Below are 12,221 nucleotides of genomic sequence, written 5' to 3'. Positions count from 1 at the left end.
ATGAAATTTTACCCTTGAACTCCTCATGTCACTCCTTTGAGTGTAAGGACCAGGAGATAGACATATAAACACATATACACACATATAAATATATATATACACATATACATATGTGTGTATATGTGAGTGTGTGTGTGCACACGTTATATATTAAATAAATTAGCAAGCTAGAGGATAAGAACACTTACTCTGTGTGTGTGTGTATAGTGCCAACATGCAGAAAAATATTATAATTTGTTTAGGAAAGTTCTCATATGGAATAAAAGGATATAGTGATGCATGGGAATAATCATCCCTTTCTGGAGAGTAATTATCTCTAGGGGAGAGGAAGGGGATACAATCAGGGAGGAGTAAAGTTTTCTCTTAAGCTGGATTGATTTTATAGCTCTATGCTCTTCATCTGAAATCCTTCATAAGTAGTAGCACTTTTAGGGGATTCAGGTTTTTTTAATATCATAAATGTAATACATACTCCATTTAGCAAATGTTTAATATTTTGAGTAAAATGCGGTGTTAAAAAATATCAATACCCAGCAATCCCATCATCATTGAAATTTACACTATGCTATTTCGTTCCATTATTTTCCTCTGCATGTAAATATGTAAATGTAATATACATGTATTACATACACATTTCCTATAACTATTATCTTACTCTATATACAATTCAGTATCCTTTTTTCTTGTTGTTATTTTGGTTTTGCTTTTATCTTAATTCTTGCCTTGAGTACTAGCGTGTAGAGAAAGTTTTCTGATTAAATGACAAGGTATAAGATGAGATGTAACTATGATTTGTAATGAAGCCTTTACCAGTTAACCCAGCCCCAACTCTTGAACAAGATATATGATTGGAAATGCCATACCTGTAACATATTAAATAATGTTACATGTCTGGGTCTGCTCATGAGCTGTCTATAGACCTCCTTTTATCTGTGTGTCAATCACTCTATCCAACAGTTATAAAATCATAGTTCGGTGGAACACTGTAATGCCAGGCAGTATAATCTTCACTCCTATCATTCACCCTTTGGATGGGTGGTAGGAATAATAATAATAATAACAACAATAATAAGCAATAATAATAATAATAAGCAATAATAAAAGATACCAATGATCATAGAGCACATAATAGATAAACTGCTTGCTGAAGATCATGCAACCAGCAAGTAATGAGTCCCAATGTCAAATCCCAGTCCAGCTGACTCCAAAGCCCATGCCCCTAACCACTGTTTCTATATTTAGTGCCCTTCTATATTAGGCCCGAGGCTAGCACGAGGGAAGAGACTCACCCAAGGTCCTGTGCTCTGTTGATAGGTCTGGCTACTGGGACACATGTTTGATGATTCTCATCTTCTGTCTAGCTGACCCATTATTATTCCTTCTCTTCTGCACTATTTCTTCTTCCTGGGGCTCAATAAGAAATTGCTTCACTCATATCAAACTAGAAGGAAAATAAGGAGACAGGAAAGCATGTGGAAAAAGAAGAAATGATGAGATGGGACCAAAGTTCACTTCTTGCTGATACAATTCCAGATGCTGGTTCAAATCTTCTATCTTATGGGACAGAGGAGGCAGGATGGGCCAGGAGTAATATGTCTCAAAATCCCGCTACATGCCAGACATTCTTTGAGGTTTTTTTTCCTTTTCTTCTTACAAGTCTGGAAATATGCACCCTTAGTCCCATTTTACAGATGGCCAACCTCAGATTCAGAGGTATGTAAATTTTCCAGGGTCAAATGTCTACACTTTGCCCACTACACAGATCAAGCAGCAGCCTCCTGTTTTAGATGACAGAATTCCAGGGCTTAAAAGACTTATAGTGGAAACCTCGCCTGATGTAGAATCTGGGCTGTGTCATGCTCCCCATTGGACATGAAGATGATGGTAGGGATGAAATCCTACTCTGTGGGCCAAGAGGACTGGGTGTGGGGGCCACAATGACTAGCTGATTCTTGAGGTGCTGAACTGGACCCAGAAAGCAGCACAAGCTGTTGCCCTTTGGAAAGAGAACCTGAATGGTAGGATATTAACATGTACACAACTACTATATGAAAGGGGTTTTACATTTTATCTCATTTAATGCTAACTCTATTTAAGACAAATAATTATCCCTATTACTCAGATAAGGGAACAGAAGTAAAAAGTTAAGCAACTTGACCTAGGGAAACAACCGTATAAATTACTGCTCCAGGACTCAAAACCCAAAATGACAAAAAGACTAAGTTTTTTCCCCCCCGTCCTGTGAGCTAACATTCGGATTACCTCAAAGCATTACTATTCAGTTATACTTTTTCAAACAATGGAGTGAAGCACTCTTTAAATAATGAAAATCACTATAAAATATAAACTACCATGTGAATAACAAAAATTAAAAATCAAAATGTGTGTGAAAAGTTGGGAAAATTATTTACCACTTATATTCAGACATAAGGTTTATAACCTTGACGTGCAAAATACTAAAACAATAAAGATAGGTCAATGATATCAAGTGATAATGTGCATAAAAAGCAATAAATTCCCAATAAATACTTGGAAACATTCCATGTCAAATAAACAAATGAAATGAAAATGAATTTTATTAAATGAAATAAGGAAGTCATAAAGTATGCAGAATATGATCCTATTTCTGCAAAAGAATACACATCAATGTGTGTATGTGTGTGTCATTAAATATAAGTTAGTGCATTACATACAGAGAAAAATCTGGAGAGTAGGCACCAATAAATTAAAAGATACCTGTATTATGATGAGCAGAAGATGGAGGCAGAGGGAGAGATAGAATGATTTCAGTTTCTTAATATACATTTCAATATTGTTTAAAGCTTGTTAAAAAACAAAAAGTATTAACTGGTAATTTGAAAAAGTTATTGAGATAACGTTTTGTAAAATAGGAAAACCTTCAAGGCAAGCCACAAAACGACAATGCAAAGATCCATTTATTGATTTAGAAACATGTTCATATACTGTTGTGTGAAAATAACACATTAAAAAGATTTCTTTGATAATAATTCAATGTGTGTGGGTTGATGGGAGAGAGAGGATATTTTCATTTTATAAATTTGCATTTCTGTAGTGTTTTAAATATGGAGCATTTATTGTATAAAATGTTAAAAACTTATAATAATTATGATCTGGTTATAAATATCATGCTCATATATTCATTGCTTTGGAAACATGTTCATAGCATACTGTTTTATGAGTAAAAGAAGCAGATCATAATGATTTATTTGACACTGTTTCTCTGTATGTGTGTATTTCTATGTCTCAAACTTCATACCAATTACTCATATACCAACTCATGCAGCTTTCCATTTAGCTCACATGGGATGGGACTTCTAGCTTTAGGGCTTGAAAATCCCAGGATGGGCACAAATATAGAGGGATCACCACCAGTATGTGGAAAGTTCCAGAAAGCTTTGGCCTATACGATGGAATTCATTCACCCCCCCCCAATCCCCCTTCCATTACCTAACCCTTTGCCAAGCCCCTTAGGGGGCTGGTGATTCTGATGCATATCGCCAGGTGGCATCTTTCTCCATTTTCTATGGATTATTTTTTCCCCCCAAAAGGCATAATTTTTAGAAATAGAAACAAAATAGTTTCTGAAAAGTAGATAACTAAATAAGTACAGGAACTTTCCTGGTAGTCCAGTGGTTAAGAATCTGCCTTCCAATGCGAGGGACGCGGGTTCAATCCCTGGTCGGGGGAACTAAGATCCCACATGCCACAGAGCAACTAAACCCACGTGCTGCTGCTAGAGAGAAGCCTGCAACAAAGAGCCCATGCACCACAATGAAGACCCAGCGCAGCCAAAATTAAAAAAAAAAAGTACAGCGTAGTTCCAACCCTCTTTGTAAAATTCATATGTATTTAAAAGACTGAGAGGATGTATACTTAGTTTTGTTTCCTATATCTACAACTGCATTTACATCTCTTTTATTTATTAATGTGTATAGTCTACTGTGTACTAGGCACTGTCAGTCCAATTCCACATTTGCATCCCACGCCTTCCCTCTCTTGATCTCTAGACCTGCATAACTGGAAATGCTCACAGGGAGCAAAATGGATGTTAGTGCCTACCCAAAACAGACTCCATTCCAAGCAAGTGTAGTTCAAGCTTCACTCCGAGTCCTGGAAAACCAACATCTAAACAGGAAATGATGCCGTTGAGTGGGGAAAGTTTGCCACCTTGGGAAACTGAGGCATTTTATAATCCTCATGTCTGTTCTTTTGCATACTACTAAGGGGCTACTACCTTCTGACAGGATCTCACTCTCAGATACAGAGTAAAGGATGCAGTGACCCTTATGTGATTTCAGTGTTGATTCTCCTCATGGGTTTTACTTTCTCTTTACTCCTTGTCTAGGTCTGGTGGTAGATTTCAGAACTGGTTTTGTGTCTGTCTTATCCCTAGGGGATGGTCCCTTCCATTTAGTCATCTGAGAGGTTCATGTGAGGTGACATGGAGTTTCTGCTTCAAGTAAGATCTCTACCAGTAAGCAGGCCTGGCCCAAGTTCCACAGGAGACAGAAAAGAGTAGAGACCAAGCTCTCAAATACAAGCACTGGACTGGGACGCTGGTCTAAGCATCTAATTCTCCTGATTTAGTGGAACAGTTTTTGTAGACTTCTCACATGATGGACACCTCCCCTCAGCATTCCTCTTATACCCAACACCCCAATATGATCCAAATTCTCTTCTCTATCTCCTGCCTATTAAACTACACTGTCAGAGAAATTCTCCTATGACCTGGTAGTGGAGAAAACTTGTTTAACTATGACATACATTCCAGAAGTAATAAGGGGAAAGAGTGATATGTATAATTTGTTTTTTCATTAAAAATTGAATGGTTAAAGAAAAACATAAGTAAAGTAAAACAAAAAATTAAAAATTGGGAAAAATACTTACAATTTAGGTAACAGTTATATCCCTAATATGTAGAAGTCTTATGAAAAAGTGGATGCAAAAAACAACATAAGACAAAAAAAGGGGCAGGTATTTCACCAAAAAGTGTAGATGCAAGAGTAAAAAAAAAAGTCTTTAAACACAAGAAAAATGCTCAACCTAACTCATGATAAGCAATGCAAAGAAAAATAACTATAATGATATACCTCTTCTTACCAATTAGATAGTCTGTGAAGAAATAGACATTCTCATATATTGCTGGTGGTAATGTAAAATAATACTGCCCTATAGAGGGGATTTGATACTATCTAGTAAAATTACATAGGTATTCAGTCTTGGAACCAGTAATCTCTCTTTAGAGAATTTATCCCCCCAAAACAATGCAAAAATACAGAAAGTCATAATAAGCACAAGGCCATTCCTCGCAGAACAGTCCTTAACAACAGAAGATTATCAACAAGACAAATGTCCACCAACAGGGGGCTGGTTGAGTAATCTAAAGTACATCTATATCAGAGAGTACTCTGCAGCCATAAAAAGCAATGAGGATTCCCTCTCTAGACTGCTAAGGAGTGATCACCAGGATATAATGTTACATGAAGAAAGCAAGGTGCAGAAAAAAATGTATAGAGCTGCTGCTGTCTAATATGGTAGCCACTAGCCACAAACAGCTATATAAATTTAATTTTAAAAAAATAAATGAAACTAAGAATTCAGTCATTGTACTGGCCACATTTTAGGTGCTCAGCCACCACTTGTTGCTAGTGGCTATAGTGTTAGTGCAGATAAAGGACATTTTCACTTCTGCAGAAATTTCTATTGGACAGTGCTGGTGAAGAATGTGCCACCTTTTAAATCTGGATGGGGAAGGAAACTAATATACATATTTCATTTGCTTGCATATTTAAAATATGGAAAGTTAAAACAAAAACGGACAAAATTACCTACAAGCAGATGGAGGAGCAGCCCATGATGCAAGGCAATGATGTGTTTTCTCTTGCTTTATGCATTGAAAAGTTCAAGAAACAATGACCAACCCAGAAGCAATGCTCAATTCTAGTCCCCAGGTAGAGTCGTCTGAAAACATGTCCCACTAAAAGGAATCAGGCTTCCTTTTAGGTCTGGGCAGGGACTGTACCAGGTGAGTCTAGACCAAACTCTCATACCAGAAAGCATATCAAAAGGACTCAAGCCAACATGAAGGGCACCCCCCAGACAAAGAGAACAATTTGAACATCAGAAAGATTAATGACTACAATGGGTTAAACCACATCAAATATGTAAGCATCTGTGAGCTCACTACGGCACTTAAAACAAACAAACAAACAAACTCACTGCTCACCTTTGGTGGATCCCAGAGAAAGAACTCATTATTCTGAAAAGTGGAAATAATGCAAAAGAATTACACATACGTTCCTCCTACCTTCCTGTGTGTATCACACCTCAGTGTAACCTCATAGTTACTTTATAGAAGAATTCCAGCTAATAAATGCAGAAGAAAGTATAGAATTAAAACATCACCTTTCTGCATGCAACCTTTAAAAGCATATCTAGGCAATTATCTTCAGAGGCTGCAAAAAATGTGTGATGAAAAGCAGATGCAAAATTTGAAAATGGATGGATCAGGCTGACAACACCTAAGACCCAGTGATCAATCTCAACAACACGGAAGGAGAGAAAACCACACAAGATGAGCCCCCAGGTATAACACCACCGCATCTGAGGTACTCTTGCCAAAAACCTGAATCTGATCAAGCCTCTAGATCTACTTACCAATTTAAAGGAAATAGGAGGGGGCCAGTAGAACGTAATAAATACATAAAAAACACAACAGGGATACAATCATCAAAATCCAGAAAGCAAACTCCACAGGACAAAAGTTATAGTTTCTTAAGCAAATCAACTGGAAGGTTAGAAAAAAAAGAGGGTAGACATTCTTTAGATAAAAAGAGATTTCAGAGAAATTAAAATTAAAGTCACATGAGCTACTATCACATGAGCTACTACCGCACACACAGTAGAAGAACAAGAATGAAAAAGGTGGAAAATACCAAGTGTTGGCAAGGATGTGGAGCAAATGGAACTCTTATATCCTGCTGTGCGGGAATATAGATTGGAACAACTACTTTGAAAAACTCATTGGAAGTATTGACTGAACCGAACATACACATACCCTTTGACTCAGAAATGCTACTCTTAGGTACATACCCAAGAAATGAAAAAAAAAAAAAAGCCTATTCAAGAAAGTGTATAGCCTCATTATTCAATAAGACAAAAAAGTGGAAAATATCCAAATCTCCATAACAAAGATATTGTGAAATATCCACACAATGCATTTGTTTTCATAATTATTCCCTTTCTGTTTTTCTTAAAACTCTAGTATATGACAAAATGACTCCTGAAGCATAATTTCCACACAAAGAGATACGACCCCGCCTAACCTTAACCACTGTGGGCTGAGATAGTTCAAAAAAGGTCTTTTTTCTTCTTCCTAAGTGCACTGGTTCAGTGTGGGTTCTAGAAACAGAGTCCTGTCCCTAGTTCTGCCACTTACAAACTGTGTGAGTTTGAATAATTTTATTTCACCCTACAGTCACTCAATTGTCTCATCTGCAAAACCAGGATTATACGGTACAGTAAGTCCCCTACATACAAACCTTCAAGTTGCGAACTTTCAAAAATGCAAATGTGCATTCGCATGTCCAGTCACGTAAGTTAGTTCTCGTGTCTGGCGTACATTGTCACGTGTGTGCATCCTCTACAAGTGGTTGTGCTTTTGTGTACTTTACTGTACAGTACTGTTGCTGTGCAAAATGAGGAGCTTACTAATGATGACCTGATGGAATTGGAGGCCCAGAGAAAGGACAAGGAGAGACAAGAGGAGGAAGAAGTAACTGAAGAACTAAAGAGATTCACGACACAAGAAATGGCAAGAGGATTTTTTTTATTTGAGGAGGCACTGCTAGTTTTTGAGGAACAGGACCCAAATGTAGAATAGTACACGAAGGTTGCAACAGCCATTCAGAATGCAATACTGTACTACAATGTCATCTATGACGAGAAAAAAGAGCTACTACCCAGCTATCACTGGATCATTTTTTCAAGAGGGTAGATAGAATTGAATCCAGCAAGGAACCAAAACCTGTGCCATCAACGTCAGGCATGAGTAAAATTGCAGCTTGCCCTCCATCTCCCAGTGAGGACAATCCTTCAGGTCTACCATTTCCCACCTCCTCTCCCTCCTCCAGTCAGTAACTCTTCTTGCCTGTTCACTCGATGCCAGCCCCTGTATGCCAGCTGTTGTACTGTACTACTGTACTTTTCAAGGTACTGTACGATTAAAATTTTTTTTTAAATCTTGTGCTTGTTTTTTATGTATTATTTGTGTGAAAAGTATTATAAACCTATTACAGTACAGTACTATATAGTCAATTGTGTTAGCTGGGTACCTAGGCTAACTCTGTTGGACTTAACAAACAAATTGGACTTATGAACATGCTCTAGGAATGGAACTCATTCGTATGTAGGGGACTTACTGTACTGATCATAGAAGAAAAAAGTTTTTAAAAATATTGCCTTGTGTTTTGGTTTTTACAAGGATAAATGATCAAGAATCACATTATTTTAAAAAATCAACTGCAGAGACATTGGAATACTGTACTCTCTGTGATCTTGGGAGAGTGAAAGTATCTCAGTGTCTCTGTTTCCTTTTCTGTAAAATGGCAAAAACAATCATCTGTACCTCAGGGGTTGTTGTTTTGAGACTTAATACATGAAAACTCTTAGAACAGTACTAGACATACAATAACAACTCAATAAATGCTAGATGATTTTTAGAAATACAAGTTTTTTATCATTTTGATAGTCTGAGTTTCCATGTGTCTTTAATAAAGCTTAATGATCTAACAACTGAATCCTATTCATCAATTGATGCATATTTAAATCACTAAATTTCACTATAACCACTGTTGAATGACTTAGTTCTTTGGAGAACGTCTCAAAAGCACTTGGAACAACTAATCTCAGGAAGCACACCACCATTTCTGCACATGGCCAAACATAAAGCTGAGGTCCCATGCAGGATCCTGCCTTATCCTCACATACCCCCCATGCACACACACTGCAGGTCCCTCCTGCCCTACCTCCAACAGGCCCTGTCCAGGCCACCCATCCTCTGCACACCACTGCAGCTCAGGGCCGATCCACCCTCGTCTCTCCCCTGGACCCTGCAAATTCTCCTAATGGTTATCCCCATAGCTATCCTGTCCCTGTCCAGTCCATTCCCCACACAGCAGCAAGAGTCACCTTGTGAGCACGTGAATCAGAGCATGTCACTCCCACCCTCTAACCCTCAGAATAAACTCCAAACTCCTTACACAGCCCACACCATGTGGCTCCTGTCTGCCCTTGACCTCATCTCCTACCATCTGCACTTTGTCTGCCAAGCAACTGCCACTTGAGCTTGTCCTTTGCTCCTGGAACAACTGGTGTGACTCACACCACAGGGTGAATGACCCAAAGGCCTGCCTTGGTTTCCTCTTGTCATTCAGGATTCAACTCAAATGTCACTTCCTGATAAAGAGATTCACTGACAACTATTGGATAATAATCTATTGTATAATAATCCCTGTCCCAGTCATTTTCTATTCTATTTATGTGTTTATTTTCTTCAAAGTGCAAATCCCCATATGAAATTGCCCCGTTTATTGATTTACCTCCTTATTGCCAGTTTTCCCAAACTAGAATGAAAGTTCCAGGGATCCTGCCTGTCTTGTTCTCTGTGCTGTGTCCCCAGTGCCTCTCATACACATTTTTGAATAAATATTCCTTAAATCAAGGAATTGTTAACCTATTTAACACAAAGGAGCAGGCACAGATTTAAAGCTGAGTGTCAGGAACAAATGACAACAAAATTAGACATCAAAGGATTCAAAATTTTAAGAAGATATTGTTGCAAATCTATAGCAGTATTTTTCAAACTTGGGTGAGTACCATAATGAACTGAAGAAATTATTCAAAAGTAGATACCTACCACCCCACCTCCCTGGTTTGGGCTCAGCAACCTAGGGTGAGCCCAGGTATCTGCAATTTTAACAAGCACCACCTGACAATTTTGATGAGGTGGTCCATGGACCACACTTGGAAAAATCCTGAGCTAAACAGCTGACACTTGTGTAGCATTAATCTGATGCCTACCATGCATCTGGAACCATGCACCAGAGTTCTATGATACCTGTGGTGTGTCTGTTAATATTATTACTTGAAAGTTCACTGGTCCTTCCCTCCCACCTACAATCACAGATTTCTTTCCCACATGGGCTCATACCTAAACTCCACAATACTCCTGGGTGGTCGGAAGCATTGGGTACTGTTATCCTGTTGTATACAAGACAATGGAGGGAAGGGTGGTGCTTACCTAAAATGTCCCAGTGATGGGGCCTGATCTCTTCACTCTTGCTCCAGGAACCTGTCTAGCAGATTCAACATCACACTTAGTTCTTCTCTACTGGATCCTGTTTCTGTGGCTCAGAGTCCATACCTTCTCTGATGTTCCACCGTAGGAAGAGTAAGAGGATAAGACAGCACATGGAATAGAGAGGAATGTGAAAGGATGGAAAAACACGTGAAATGCAGGGGAAGGGGTTGAGGATGTGCTTGTCTGTCCCCACTCAGTTCACTGCAAGTTGTGCAATTATACTTTTCCTCTTCCCCAGCTCCATCACACAGCCCCCTCCACACACAGCAGTGACACTGAGGCTCTCACATCATGGACATGTGCGCTTATTCCTGCTTGTTTAACATGTCCAACTATTCTCTCTGGAGGTCATGCTATTATGGTAATGTCAGAGGCATCAAATTGATAGAATGAAGGAGGTAATGTTGGAATGGAGAAATACAATTTGGTGAGGGCCTACTAGATGCCATACATTGTTGGTTGTAATTTTTGGACTTTTGCTCTTCAAAAATGAAGTGGGTATCATTATTTCCTTTCTACAGACAGGGAGATCGTCAGGCTCTGAGAGCAAAGTACATGATCAAAAAGTTCTAGGGAGGTGTCAATGGACATAGAAGCCAACCTGAAGGGGCTAACACTGGCCAATTCTGTGACAATTTGAGCATCAAAATATATAATGATAGTAACAAATGTAAAAAAGGTAACCACTTGAGCAAAGTAGGAATCTGTGAGTTATACAGATATAAATACATGAATAAATACATAAATAAGGGGGAGGGAAAAGCTCTACCATGCACTCAAGTGCCAACTAATAAATCTGGAAGGAATGAGGGAATCAGAAAAGCAACACTTGACAACTATCATAGTAACAGATGACTCAGCCAAGAATCAAAAATGGATGTTCTGTCTGCACTAAATCCCACAGCAGTCACTGAGCCACCATGGTAACCAAGCTGGCCAAGGAAAGCTGCCAAAAAGAAACAATAACCCAATTTGGTTCCTAATATGTGCTAGGAACTGAATAGGACAGACACACGCGCACACACATCCATACACACACGCATGTGCTCTCTCCCTCTCTCTCACTACCCAAGACCTTGCCTTATCCTCCCTCGCCCCTGTTTTTAAAAGGCAAATAGCTCCAGGACACCCCTGGAGCAAGACACCACACTCACTGGGGCCGGGAGGCACCCCAAGGGCACATCTCTCTGCCCCACCAGACAGCCGGGACACCGATTCCCAAAGCAAGAAAGACACGACTTGGATCCCTTTGTCTCCCCACACCCCAGGGCTGCTCAGCCCTCACCGACAGGACCCACACCCTCAGCGGAGTCTCAATCACCTGAAGGCGGGACCTGCTTTTCTCGTCAGGCCACGTCTGTCTCTGTAGAAAAGTCGTCACAGTCGCCATATTGACGTCAGGTTTCTATGGCAACTGAGATACGCTGGCTAGTCCCCCACACCGGAAATGCCACTGCACACTCCTCCACCCCCAGGCTTCTCGCTTGAAAGCAAAACACCTTCGCTCTGCTCTTTAGGCTGCCACGTGAGAAAGCGTAATAATTAGAAGAATTAGATTGGGATACAGACAATTGGCGGAACTCTGCCTAGTTTGGTGGAACAGAGCATGTCCCTGCTGTCAGGAAGTTTGTTTGCTCTAAAGAGACAGTAGGGGAGTATTATCAGTACACAGAGACCCAGGGAGGTATCCTAGGGTTCTTGGAGATGAGCTAGCCCGCAGAGGGTGAACATGTAAAATCACAGGCCATGCTAAGCAGAGAGTTAATGTGGCAGAAAACTAACAGACTGTCTATAATTATGTGACTGGATGATGTTGGATGATGTAGGAACACCAAAAGAT

General features: G+C 39.4%; 1 protein-coding gene across 2 annotated transcripts in view; it reads right to left on the bottom strand.

The window, feature by feature from the left end:
* ZMAT1 (zinc finger matrin-type 1) overlaps positions 1–11,789 on the bottom strand; it is a 160,116-nt gene extending 148,327 nt beyond the window's left edge. Inside the window, exons 1-2 of one of the 2 annotated variants that reach the window (XM_060292680.1) lie at positions 11,703–11,789; positions 10,322–10,449 (exon numbers count right to left, since the gene is read on the bottom strand). The gene's annotated coding sequence lies outside the window, so the exon portion shown is untranslated. Of the gene's footprint in view, positions 1–10,321; positions 10,450–11,535; positions 11,676–11,702 lie in introns of those variants that run through there. The other variant, XM_060292679.1, reaches the window with a different exon arrangement.
* Between the last annotated feature and the right edge of the window lie 432 nt (positions 11,790–12,221).

The sequence above is a fragment of the Globicephala melas genome, chromosome X, assembly GCF_963455315.2.
Source record: "Globicephala melas chromosome X, mGloMel1.2, whole genome shotgun sequence".
NCBI classification, from domain to species: Eukaryota; Metazoa; Chordata; class Mammalia; order Artiodactyla; family Delphinidae; genus Globicephala; species Globicephala melas.
The sequence above is the reverse complement of the archived record's forward strand: the minus strand, read 5'-3'. Positions and strand labels throughout refer to the sequence as shown.